At 44.5% G+C, this 12976-nt stretch overlaps 1 pseudogene; it reads right to left on the minus strand.

Annotated features, from left to right (window-relative positions):
- Nucleotides 1-11777, minus strand: part of LOC115194026 (Kv channel-interacting protein 2-like) — a 43616-nt pseudogene extending 31839 nt beyond the window's left edge.
- Between the last annotated feature and the right edge of the window lie 1199 nt (nucleotides 11778-12976).

A 12976-nucleotide genomic window follows, 5' to 3' on the forward strand; every position in this document is an offset into this window, starting at 1 on the left:
CATAAGAGTTAGGCTATTACGGTTATTTACATTATACCTAAAAACATGCCATTGTGTGCCTCTGCCCTGTTTAGTTTTGTTCGAAACCAGTTCTGTATTTTATAGTCATATTACTCGTTCAGAGTTCCTTTCAAAGGGGACAGTGTACAACTGCTTCATCCTAACTTGATGTTATTTCAGGACCCTAGAAATAGTTGTTATGCTTACATTGTGAGTATTTCCAAATGTAATGTTGTCTGCCAACACTGTCACAACGTCCACAGAAGGTCGGGCGGCGCACGGCGGTCGTCATCGCCAGCCTACTAGCTGCCACCGATCTCTGTTATTTCTGTGTGTGTTTGGCACAGTGCGTTACGTTTCTTGCTGCGTACCTGTTTATTTTTTGGTTTCGGTTTTCCTTCAATAAAGATGTGGAATTACCGGAGCCTCCGTCTGGCTCTGATGCCAGGGCACCAGGACCGGCTGGTAACCCAACACCACCTGAAAGGGCGACAGGTTAGTAGAGGAGTGGCGAAGAGAGTTCTGCGCCATCTCGGCCCATGGCACAAACCTCGCCCACTCTCCCGGCCGGTCCTGGCAATAGGCGTTACTCTGGACCCTGATCTCTCTTTTGAAGAACATATCAAGACTGCTTCAAGGACAGCTTTTTTCCATCTACGTAACATTGCAAAAATCAGAAACTTTCTGTCCAAAAATGACGCAGAAAAATTAATCCATGCTTTTGTTACTTCTAGGCTCGACTACTGCAATGCTCTACTTTCCGGCTACCCGGATAAAGCACTAAACAAACTTCAGTTAGTGCTAAATACGGCTGCTAGAATCCTGACTAGAACCAAAAAATTTGATCATATTACTCCAGTGCTAGCTTCCCTACACTGGCTTCCTGTTAAGGCAAGGGCTGATTTCAAGGTTTTACTGCTAACCTACAAAGCATTACATGGGCTTGCTCCTACCTATCTTTCCGATTTGGTCCTGCCGTACATACCTACACGTACGCTACGGTCACAAGACGCAGGCCTCCTAATTGTCCCTAGAATTTCTAAGCAAACGGCTGGAGGTAGGGCTTTCTCCTATAGAGCTCCATTTTTATGGAATGGTCTGCCTACCCATGTGAGAGACGCAGACTCAGTCTCAACCTTTAAGTCTTTACTGAAGACTTATCTCTTCAGTAGGTCCTATGATTAAGTATAGTCTGGCCCAGGAGTGTGAAGGTGAACGGAAAGGCTGGAGCAACGAACCGCCCTTGCTGTCTCTGCCTTGTCGGTTCCCCTCTTCCCACTGGGATTCTCTGCCTCTAACCCTTTTACAGGGGCTGAGTCACTGACTTACTGGTGTTCTTCCATGCCGTCCATGGGAGGGGTGCGTCACTTGAGTAGGTTGAGCCACTGACGTGGTCTTCCTGTCTGGGTTGGCGCCCCCCCCTTGGGTTGTGCCGTGGCGGACATCTTTGTGGGCTATACTCGGCCTTGTCTTCGGACGGTAAGTTGGTGGTTGTAGATATCCCTCTAGTGGTGTGGGGGGCTGTGCTTTGGCAAAGTGGGTGGGGTTATATCCTGCCTGTTTGGCCCTGTCCGGGGGTATCATCGGATGGGGCCACAGTGTCTTCTGATCCCTCCTGTCTCAGCCTCCAGTATTTATGCTGCAGTAGTTTATGTGTCGGGGGGCTAGGGTCAGTCTGTTACATCTGGAGTATTCTCTTGTCTTATCCGGTGTCCTGTGTGAATGTAAATATGCTCTCTCTAATTCTCTCTTTCTTTCTTTCTTTCTTTCTTTCTCTCGGAGGACCTGAGCCCTAGGACTACCTGGCATGATGACTCCTTGCTGTCCCCAGTCCACCTGGCCATGCTGCTGCTCCAGTTTCAACTGTTCTGCCTGCGGCTACGGAACCCTGACCTGTTCACCGGACGTGCTTGTTGCACCCTCGACAATTACTATGATTATTATTATTTGACCATGCTGGTCATTTACGAACATTTTAACATCTTGACTATGTTCTGTTATAATATCCACCCGGCACAGCCAGAAGAGGACTGGCCACCCCTCATAGCCTGGTTCCTCTCTAGGTTTCTTCCTAGGTTTTTGGCCTTTCTCAGGAGTTTTTCCTAGGGAGTTTTTCCCAGCCACTGTGCTTCTTTCACATGCATTGCTTGCTGTTTGGGGTTTTAGGCTGGGTTTCTGTACAGCACTTTGAGATTTCAGCTGATGTACGAAGGGCTATATAAATAAATTTGATTTGATTTGATTTGACCGCAGAAACCTGCCCACATCCTGGTTGATTCTCTCCACCTGCCCATTACTCTCGGGGTGAAAACCTGAAGTCAAACTGACCAAAACCCCCAGTCTCTCCATGAACGCCCTCCACACCCGGGACGTGAACTGGGGACCTCGATCAGAGACGATGTCCTCAGGCACCCCGTAGTGCCGGAAGACATGCGTAAACAGGGCCTCCGCGGTCTGTAGGGCCGTAGGAAGACCGGGCAAAGAGAGTAGACGGCAGGACTTCGAGAACCGATCAACAACGACCAGGATCGTGGTGTTCCACTGAGATGGCGCGAGATCCGTGAGGAAATCCACTGACAGGTGGGACCATGGTCGCTGTGGAATGGGGAGGGGCTGTAGTTTCCCCCGAGGCAGGTGTCTAAGTGGGCCACCAGTACTTCCCTCTAAGACCCCGTCCACTCAATCCCTGGATGACCCGAGGAGGGTAGGGTGTGCGACCACCGGATCAGTCGGTCGCGGACACCGAGCGGGACGTACTTCTGACCCGCGGGACACTGAGATGGAGTGGGTTCTGATTGCAACGCCCGCTCGATGTCCGCATCCACCTCCCAGACCACCGGTGCCACCAGACAGGAGGCTGGAAGGATGGGAGTGGGGTCAATGGACCACTCCTCGGTGTCGTGGAGACGAGACAGTGCGTCGGCCTTGATGTTCCGGGAACCTGGGATGTACGAGATGGTGAACTGAAATCTCGTGAAGAACATAGCCCACCTGGCTTGGCGAGGGTTTAGTCTCCTCGCCGCCCGATATACTCCAGGTTACGGTGATCAGTCCAGATGAGAAAAGGGTGTTGTGCCCCCTCAAGCCAATGTCTCCACACCTTCAGGGCCTTGACCACGGCTAGTAATTCCCTGTCCCCCACATCATAGTTACGCTCCGCCAGACTCAGCTTCTTAGAAAAGAAAGCACATGGGCGAAGCTTCGGGGGCGCACTGCGACAGCACAGCTCCAACCCCAGCCTCGGACTTTTGCAACTTCCTATACCCTCACAATTTTCCTCAAAGTACAAATAAGCAATACATACACTTCTGCCCACTGATATTCAAGAGAAGGAGATGATGAGGCAGGGAGGGAGGATGAAGGGGAGAGGAGAAGGGAAGAGATGCTGAGGAGGAAGGAATGAGAGGTCCAGTGGCAATGCGCCCGGGATTAGGTTAAAGGTATAGAGAAATAAAATGAGACAGAGAGAGAGATAATAGAGAAGGAGGGAGAGAGGATAGAGAGAGATGAACAGAACATTCTCTCAGAGTAATGAGTTATAAGGAGAAGAATTGAAGGTCAGCTCACTTTGTGTGTGTGTGTGTGTGTGTGTGTGTGTGTGTGTGTGTGTGTTGGTGTGTTATTGCGGACCTGCAGCTCCCTGGCAGCAGAGCAACAGCATGTCAATACCACCTGTTCTCTAGTTCACTGACAGAACCACAGTACAGGATGCCACACACACACACGCACATCCGTAGGATCGACATGGGGCTCAAGGTTGATTTGGGGCTAAAGGTTGATTTGGAAAGGAACATCACACAACTTCATGTATTATAGCTCTACTCGACCTGACGAAAATCCCTGGGACCAAAATGTTGTCTATAAAGGTACTAATTGGGAGCATATATAGTGTGCAGGCCCTTTCTTTATTTTTGTATGTATACTTTATTAGCCCAGCAAGTTTTTGTATGACCACAACCCTTTTTTATACAGTGCATTTGGAAAGTTTTTCCACATTTTGCCACGTTACAGCCTTATTCTAAAATGGATAAAATCCTATAAATTACTTATCAATCTCAACACAATACCCCACAATGACAAAGTGAAAATAGGTTTTAAAATTTTTGTCTGCAGCATTGAAGGTCCCCCAAAACAGCTCCATCATTCTTAAATGGAAAAAGTTTGGAACTACCAAGACTCTTCCTAGAACGGGCCGCCCGGCCAAACTGAGCAATCGAGGGAGAAGGGCCTTGGTCAGGGAGGTGACTAAGAACCCGATGGTGACTCTGACAGAGCTCTAGAGTTCCTCTGTGGAGAAGGGAAAACATTCCAGAAGGACAACCATCGCTGTAGCACTCCACCAATCAGGCCTTCATGGTAGAGGGACCAGACGGAAGTGACTCCTCAGTAAAAGGCACATGAAAGCCTGCTTGGAGTTGGAACTATTTGGCCTGAATGCCAAGCGTCATGTCTGGAGGAAACCTGGCACTATCCCTATGGTGAAGCATGGTGTTGTTAGCATCCTGTTGCGGGGATGTTTTTCAGTGGCAGGGACTGGGAGACTGATCAGGATCGAGAGAAAGACGAACGGAGCAAAGTACAGAAAGATCCTTGATGAAAACCTGCTTCAGAGTGCTCAGGACCTCAGACTGGGGCGAAGGTTCACCTTCCAACAGGACAACGACCCTAAGCTTACAGCCAAGACAACGCAGGAGTGGCTTCGGGACAAGTCTCTGAATGTCCATGAGTGGCCCAGCCAGAGCCCGGACTTGAACCCGAGCGAACATCTGAAAATACCTGAAAATAGCTGAGCAGTGACCCTCCCCATCCAACCTGAAAGAGCTTGAGAGGATCTGCATAGAAGAATGGGAGAAACTCCCAAATACAGGTGTGCCAAGCTTGTAGTTTCATACCCAAGAAGACTCAAGGCTGTAATCGCTGCCAAAGGTGCTTCAACAAAGTACTGGGTAAAGGGTCTGAATACTTAGAAACACATAAATGGATATTCTGTTCTATGAGGTGTACTGTATATTTCTGTAAAAGTGATAAATGGTCTACAATAGTAGCACCAACCTCCATACCGTCCTGCTATTCTACACATTTTGCCATGAGGCTGAGAGAACATTTTGCAATTTTAAAGATAATTTCCTGCAATTCTACACATTCTGCTATCATATGCTATCTTTTGGGGGGATTGGGGGCTCCCTAAAGGTTGGGGGCACGTGCCCTAAGTGCCCGTTCGGTAATCCGGCCTTGATGGTAAACATCCTTTTCCGTACAGTATTTGACTATAACTTGACATGCATCATTTTTTAAATAATTTGTATCCAATGGGAGGTTGTGATCATGTTGTGAAATATGTCAGTCTTACATTTTCATTATCCTTATACAATACATACAAATCATCAGAAATAGGGTTATTATAAAGCAGTTGGCTGCTGTAAAAACGTAGCACGGTGTAGTATATAATTTCTGCCCCATGCACCATTGTACAAGGTCACCTTTTCTATGTGACTTGTCTACTGATACTGTATTGCCTGTATCTCTGCTTGAAATTCGTCAGTTCACAGTGTATCAATGAGTGGAATATATTTCTATATGAAACCCAGGTATTTCAGCAGTGCATTGTACACTACACTATAATTCGAAATGGTAGCATATCGAGTGACTCTTTCCACTTTGTCCTAATGAAGCACACTGGCTGATGGAGAATGATGATGTTGTATTTAATGCCACATCTATTAATGATTTGGTTTTACCTTCCAACATGAATTTCTGTCATTTTGATACATTTATAAGGTAAACATATATAATTTTACAGTGTTCAGCAGTGAGTATAGAAAACATTAAAAACACTTGCTTTTTCCATGACATAAACTGACCAGGTAAATCCAGGTGAAAGCTATGATCTCTTATTGATGAAACTTGTTAAATCCACTTCAATCAGTGTAGATGAAGGGGAGGAGGCAGGTTAAAGAAGGATTTTTGAGCCTTGAGACAATTAAGACATGGATTGTGTATGTCTGCCATTCAGAAGGTGAATGGTCAAAATAAATGATTTTAAGTGCCTTTGAACAGCGCAACTTAATATTAGGAAGGTAATTACAATGGCAGATAAACATTATTTTAATTGAGGGTATCACCATTTTTTTTATCAGTCTTATTGGATCATGTTGTCAGGCATGGTTTGTCTGACAGATGTTATTTCTATGTAAAATATTCTGTAACAAGTGTTGGTTTTGTGCTCAATGGTGGATCTATTCATAATTATTTAAGATAAAGCTATGATCTCTTATTGATGTATATATAATTTGATATACAGAAGAATATACATAACTGTCTTATGATTTATATTATCTTGTTTGATATTGTAAATTTAAATGTATATATAATTTGATATACAGAAGAATATACATAACTGTCTTATGATTTATATTATCTTGTTTGATATTGTAAATTTAAATGTATATATAATTTGATATACAGAAGAATATACATAACTGTCTTATGATTTATATTATCTTGTTTGATATTGTACATTTAATTGTATATATAATTTGATATACAGAAGAATATACATAAATGTCTTATGATTTATATTATCTTGTTTGAATCAAGCCTGTGTTTTATGAACTGATTCAGACGATGTAGCTGTACAATTCTAAATGTCAGCTATTTTTCTTTAGTAGTTATCAGTTTTAAGCAGTTTGATTAAGTGGTAGTTAAATGTATTGTTAACAAATAACAAGAAAATCTTGTAAAATGTAATGTGAAAAGTGCATTGTGAAAAGCAGATACTTACATTGAATATATATGCAAATTGAAAGAGTGATTTGGTGCAATGAATTTGATGGTTGTACTCAGTCAATTGAAAATATGTGTGGAGTTTTTAAACATGAGCAATTCTGATGATCTGTTTAGATTTTTGTGCTTAGAGTTCTGAAAATATACCACATACTAGTGAAAACTGCACAAATGTAATTGAAAAAAAACAGTAGTAGAAACTCTTCCAAGCCTATGGGAACCAAAATGCTGCCAGTAGAAGACAAAGGTGCAGGTGTGCAGCCAATGTGATCAGGTGAGGATGAATCAGGATTTCACGGGTGTGCACCTGTACCTGGCATCTTTTCAATTTTGGAAGGGGAGGGGTTCATTTGGCCTATAGACTTGGCCAAGAGAGTATCAGATGAGTGGGTGTGGCTACCAAAGAGTATCCGCCTGCGTTCCACCACTTGCACTAGGCCAAACATCTCAACACTCCCTCCAGAACAAAGCCAGTAGCTGACCTGTGGCCAGTGCTCAAGCAAGGTTTGGTTCTGGGTTTCCTAAAAGCGCTGTCATTTTATTTAATACATTCATGACATTATAACATTACTGGAAGGAAGACCTCAGAGACAACTCTCTCCAGTCAAACCAATCCATTTAAAAAAATGTCCACCCCCCACACACACACACGTGACTCTTTTCAGGAAACTAGGCGTATGACGCGGGTCACTACTTCACAGGAGAGTCATTTCAACGTAAACTTATTTTAATGAAATTGTGTTTTTTGGCAGAAATGGCTTCCCGAACATAAACTTTCATGTGCCTTAAGAACAAACGTGTATGCAATCTGTAAATATGAATACAATTGTTCAATTACGAGCCTAGTAGGTATAGCCACAGATAAAGTCAGCAACCTTCCCGCTAGCCATGATTGGCTGAGATAATGAGTGGGCTGGACATGCCGAGAGATGAGTTTGGATTGGTCTGCCATATAGCACGCTTCTGTCTATTTGACCTGGTCTGTATGTCTGGATAATCCTGGCAATTGCTGCTTTTTAAAAATGTATTGTGTATTAAAACTGTATAAGTGTTGCTCTCCACTTTCTGGAGGACCGAGTTTTGAAATCAGTGGAATTTGAGTATGAAAGCTAAGGAGATGGAGAAAACACCTGTCTCCGGATTACATCTTCAAACTAAGGGCAACCATGGCTTCCGACAGGCGACGCGTCCGTCCATAAATTATATATGTAGGTAAGATAGTCTAGCTAGCTACATTTTCAGATATTACACGTTTCTAATTTTGACAGAAAGAGCCATTTTCTTGGCTAGCTATAGCCTAATGTTAGCTAGCTAACGTTGCACCTGGTTGGTTAAGTACCTGCAGATTCATGCAGGGTAGTAAATTCATGAGATGTGATTTTGGTTCATTGTTTACCTAGCTAGCTAACATTACCTGGCTGGCTCGCTAGCTAACATTACATGTATGACCTTATTATTTGTATCTCAGAGCCATTTGCTTAGCTAGCTTTAGCCTAATTTTAGCTAGCTAACATTGAACCTGGTTGGTTAGCTACCTGCAGATTCATGCAGGGTACTAATGTCATGGGTTGGGATTATGCTTCATTGTTTACCTAGCTAGCTAGCTACATGTCTTAACAAAAGACTCCACTATGCAAGTAACCATTCCGGGTGCGTTCGTAAATTCAGTTTGGCCTTCTACTCCGATTTCAGAGCACTCTTGTCTGAGTGTGCCAGAGCGCAGAATAACTGACGAATTTACTAATGCTCAACACCCATTGAATATGGCCGGTGTCAGTAAACGTTGGCAAAAAAACGTTATTAAATTGTTGCCAGCAGCACAGTTAGTCACCAACGCTCTGGATAACATGAAAACAGCCTAACCAGCTCTGCTAGGGCGAGTAAAATGGTTAGAGTGGGGTGTTCTCTCATTATGTGTCTGGAAGTAGCTAGCAAGTAGCCAATGTTAGCCAGTTAGCTCGGGCGCTTGACTGCGGTTGTGAGGTCAGAACATTCAGATCAACCCTACTCATCGGTCAGAGCGTCTGGTGTGCGCTCTGAACGCTTCTAGAGCGACACGTTTTGAATTTACAAATGAACAATCTGACTGCACAGTTGCAGTTACCAACATTCTGGAGAACTTAACAGCCTAACAAGCTCTGCTAGGGCAAGTAATGTTCAGTGAGCTCTTTCTGTCACAAACGTACTTTCCCATTGTTCCTCAACTGTACTGTATGATATACCATTTTGTAGCTCTGAGTCTCTACTTTTATCCAATGTAAAAAACACAATTTCAAATTTTGCTACATAAGACCGATTTGAGCCGGTCGGTCACATATGTTCCCATACACACAATCCATTTCTTTAAATAAAACGATAAAGCAATGAGCTTCCTACCTCTTCTCTGACCTGCTGAATAATGAGTAATAATAATATCACCATGATGAACTGCCATCAGGACACTGTTCATCTATTACAGAGAGCACTCATTAGACTAAGTAAGGACATACACACGCACGAAACACACACGCACGAAACACACAAAAACACACACGAAACACACACACACACACACGCACGAAACACACACACACGAAACGCACAAAACACACACGCACAAAACACACACGCACAAAACACACACGCACAAAACACACACGCACCACACACACACGCACCACACACACACGCACCACACACACACGCACCACACACACACGCACCACACACCACACACACACGCACCACACACACACACGCACCACACACACACGCACCACACACCACCACACACACACCACACACACACACCACACACACACACACACACACACACACACACACACACACACACACACACACACACACACACACACACACACACACACCACACACACACACACACACACACACACACACACACACACACACACACACACACACACACACACACACACACACACACACACACACACACACACACACACACACACACACACACACACACACACACACACACACACACACACACACACACACACACACACACACACACACACACACACACACACACACACCACACACACACACACACACACACACACACACACACACACACACACACACACACACACACACACACACACACACACACACACACACACACACACACACACACACACACACACACACACACACACACACACACACACACACACACACACACACACACACAGAAGTACTTATTGGAGATGCCCCTTTCCAAGGATTTTTCAAGGATCTGGTCAGATCTGCCAAAGCCTAATGCACTATAGAGAGAGGCTGCTTATTCAATCACTCTGAGTGGGCCAATCCTGGCACAGGGATTGGAGAGGGAGAGCTCTATAGAACTTAACTTTTGTTCCACAGATGATGAACCAGTTGGCACACCTTGAACACTGGGTACTGTCCAACAGACATAGAGATAGTGTGTGTGTGTGTGTGTGTGTGCGTGTCTGTGTGTGTTTGTGCGTGCGCATGCGTGCATGCGCATGCGTGCGTGTGCGTGTGTGCGTATGTGTGTGTGCGTATGTGTGTGTGAGTGCGTGTGTGTGTACGTTTTCTATACCTGTGAGAAGTCCTCAGAAGAATAGTAAACCAACTAAAATCTAGAGAAGTGAGGGCATTTTGCTGGGCCTCACTTGCAAAAGGTCTATTTTAGGTTTAGGATTAGGGTTAGAACTAGGGTTAGGGTTAGGGTTCAAATTAGGGTTAGGTTTAGGTTTAACGGTTGAGGTTTGGGTAAAGGCTAGGGTTAGGTTTAGGGTTAGGGAAAATAGGATTTGGAATGTGAATCAATTGGCGGTCCCCAAAAAGTCCTCACAAGTATAATAAGACATAGTTGGGTGTTTGACAGTTGTCTACAGCTCTTTAACTGCATCTAAAAGGATTATGTCAGATATCCATTTCTAAATTAATGATCAAATGTTCTTCATAACAATTTAGCTGAGTACTAAGAGTTCTTGACAGACAGCCCTAAAATGAGAAGACAACTTCAGTGAATTTAGTATAAGTGCAAACTTTCATAGGAAGAGGTGAACCCTGGAATTACAACAGGCCAGAAACCTGTTGTGATGTGTGTTTGTGTGTGTGTGTGTTGGTGAGATTAGAATCTTTCACAGCGTCACTCTGAGTGAGAACAGATTAAAGTATTAACAGGGTGCGAGAGAAAGGTAAGGGCCGTTCAAACTTCTGATTAAAAACAACACACTGGGTAACCCTCACAAGGCCTACTGTACATATCCTTGTCATAAGGCTGACTCACCTTTGACACAGTTTTAAGCCGGGACTCAAACAAACCACATTGCCCCGACATCGCATAGCAGTTGACTGGAATAGTTGGTGCAGTGCGATTTATTTGTATCCCACCCTGAATTATCCACAGCCCAACATTTATGGACGATCTACCATTTGGGAAACACAATCCTGCCCTTTCCCCCTTTAAAACACACTGAAACTGAGTTTCCCTCAGTAAGACAAGAGCCAGAACACTCAGCCACTCTCTCCATAGTGCTATTGATTAAGGGGTAAAAGCTCATATCAGCAGAGGAGGGGAGAGAGGGATGAGGGGAAAAGAGAATATTAGAGAGTCTCTCACACACAGTTATAGTTACATATGGCATGGTTTGTGTGTGCGTGCGTGCGTGTGTGTGTGTGACAGAGCCAACAGTTCCGTCAGTAACCCAACTCCTTAGCCAAAGAGGCCACCTCAGGACAGAAGCAATGCGGAGAACAGAGGCACACACACACACACACACACACACACCGTCCATTACCTTCCCATCTTACAACTTCAAAGAGTCCAAACTGCTCCAGAACTTTGACGAACAGTCCCATCAGCACCAGGACAGCTATCATCTCCAGCCCATCCAAACTCAACATCCTGGGGACACGATCTCATCAAACTAGGCCCAGGCCCAGCCAGACCCAGTCCTTATGCCGGAATAGACCTATATCTTGTGCCTCTTTCCCCAGACAGAGCAGTTCCTCAGAACCAAGCTGGGTCAACCAGATTCAACCACTTCCAATGTAACCCCCCCCCCCCCCCGAGATAAAGGCAGTGAGAGAGCGCGAGAGAGAGAGTGAGAGAATACTGGATCAGTCCTGGACTACAATTCGGAAAAGCCCCCCCCCCTGCCTCCTCCAACATTCCCTTCTTCCTTTCCTTTTTGCTCTCTTTCCTGTCCTCCAATCCCTGTTCGAGTAAAGGAATCCAGGGAAAAGTGCTGTCTCCTAATCCTTTGGCTGTGTGTGTGTGAAGGAGAGTTAGAGTGACAGAGTGAGGGAGATGCAGGAGACAGAGGGAGAAAGAGGGAAGGAAGGGAGAGATAGAGTAGGTGGGAGGCAGGAGAGTAAGAGAAAGAGAAAGAGAGAGGGAGAGGGAGAGAGAGCGAGAGGGAGAGAGAGAGACATATGCCCAGTGAATTTACCTTCATTGATTGTAACTGGCTGAGAATGTTTTGGAGAACCGAACTCCAGAACAGGCGTGGCAACAGAACTAAATCTGTCTTGTAAAAAATAGCTGTTTAACTGTTTTTATGAATGTATAATTAACAAGTTAATGTATTTAACTTATACGATAATTTGGGGGGAAAAAGCAGTACCGTACCGTATCTTTGGAGAGCCAAAACCTTTTAACCACTAGTGGGTGCATGCTGATTCTTATACTGTAAGTAATGCAAGATAGACTACAGCCTGTCATTTCCAATGGGAGCTAATTAATGATAGTGGGCAGAACAAGCAAGGAGTTGGGCAGGTCCAAGCATGCTCTAGCGATTTCCTATTGGCGTGTTCTAGCATGTATTTGCATATTTCCGATACGGAACGTTTGCTCTGTGAAGTGTGCGTGTGCAATAACTCAATTCACCTTGCAGTCCTAAACAACACCATTTTGAGAAACTTTGGCAAAGGGTTAAGTCAACCAAACACTGTTCGAAACAGATTGTAGTTTGGGGAACAGAAAACTGTATTGAGATCAAGTGTTTCATCAATGACAAAATGTGCAGAATGTCGGCTAAAATCCATCTCTTCATCTTCTCCCACTGCCGGCCACTGGCTTCCTCTCATCACATTATTTGGTGGTGAGTGGAAATGCCAACCGGATGCTTCAGAGTTATACATCAGGTGAAACATCTGGCTCATTGTTCTATCTGTGTTATTGTTGTTTCTGGCTTAT

The sequence above is a fragment of the Salmo trutta genome, chromosome 5 (genome assembly GCF_901001165.1).
Source record: "Salmo trutta chromosome 5, fSalTru1.1, whole genome shotgun sequence".
In the NCBI taxonomy this organism is placed as follows: domain Eukaryota; kingdom Metazoa; phylum Chordata; class Actinopteri; order Salmoniformes; family Salmonidae; genus Salmo; species Salmo trutta.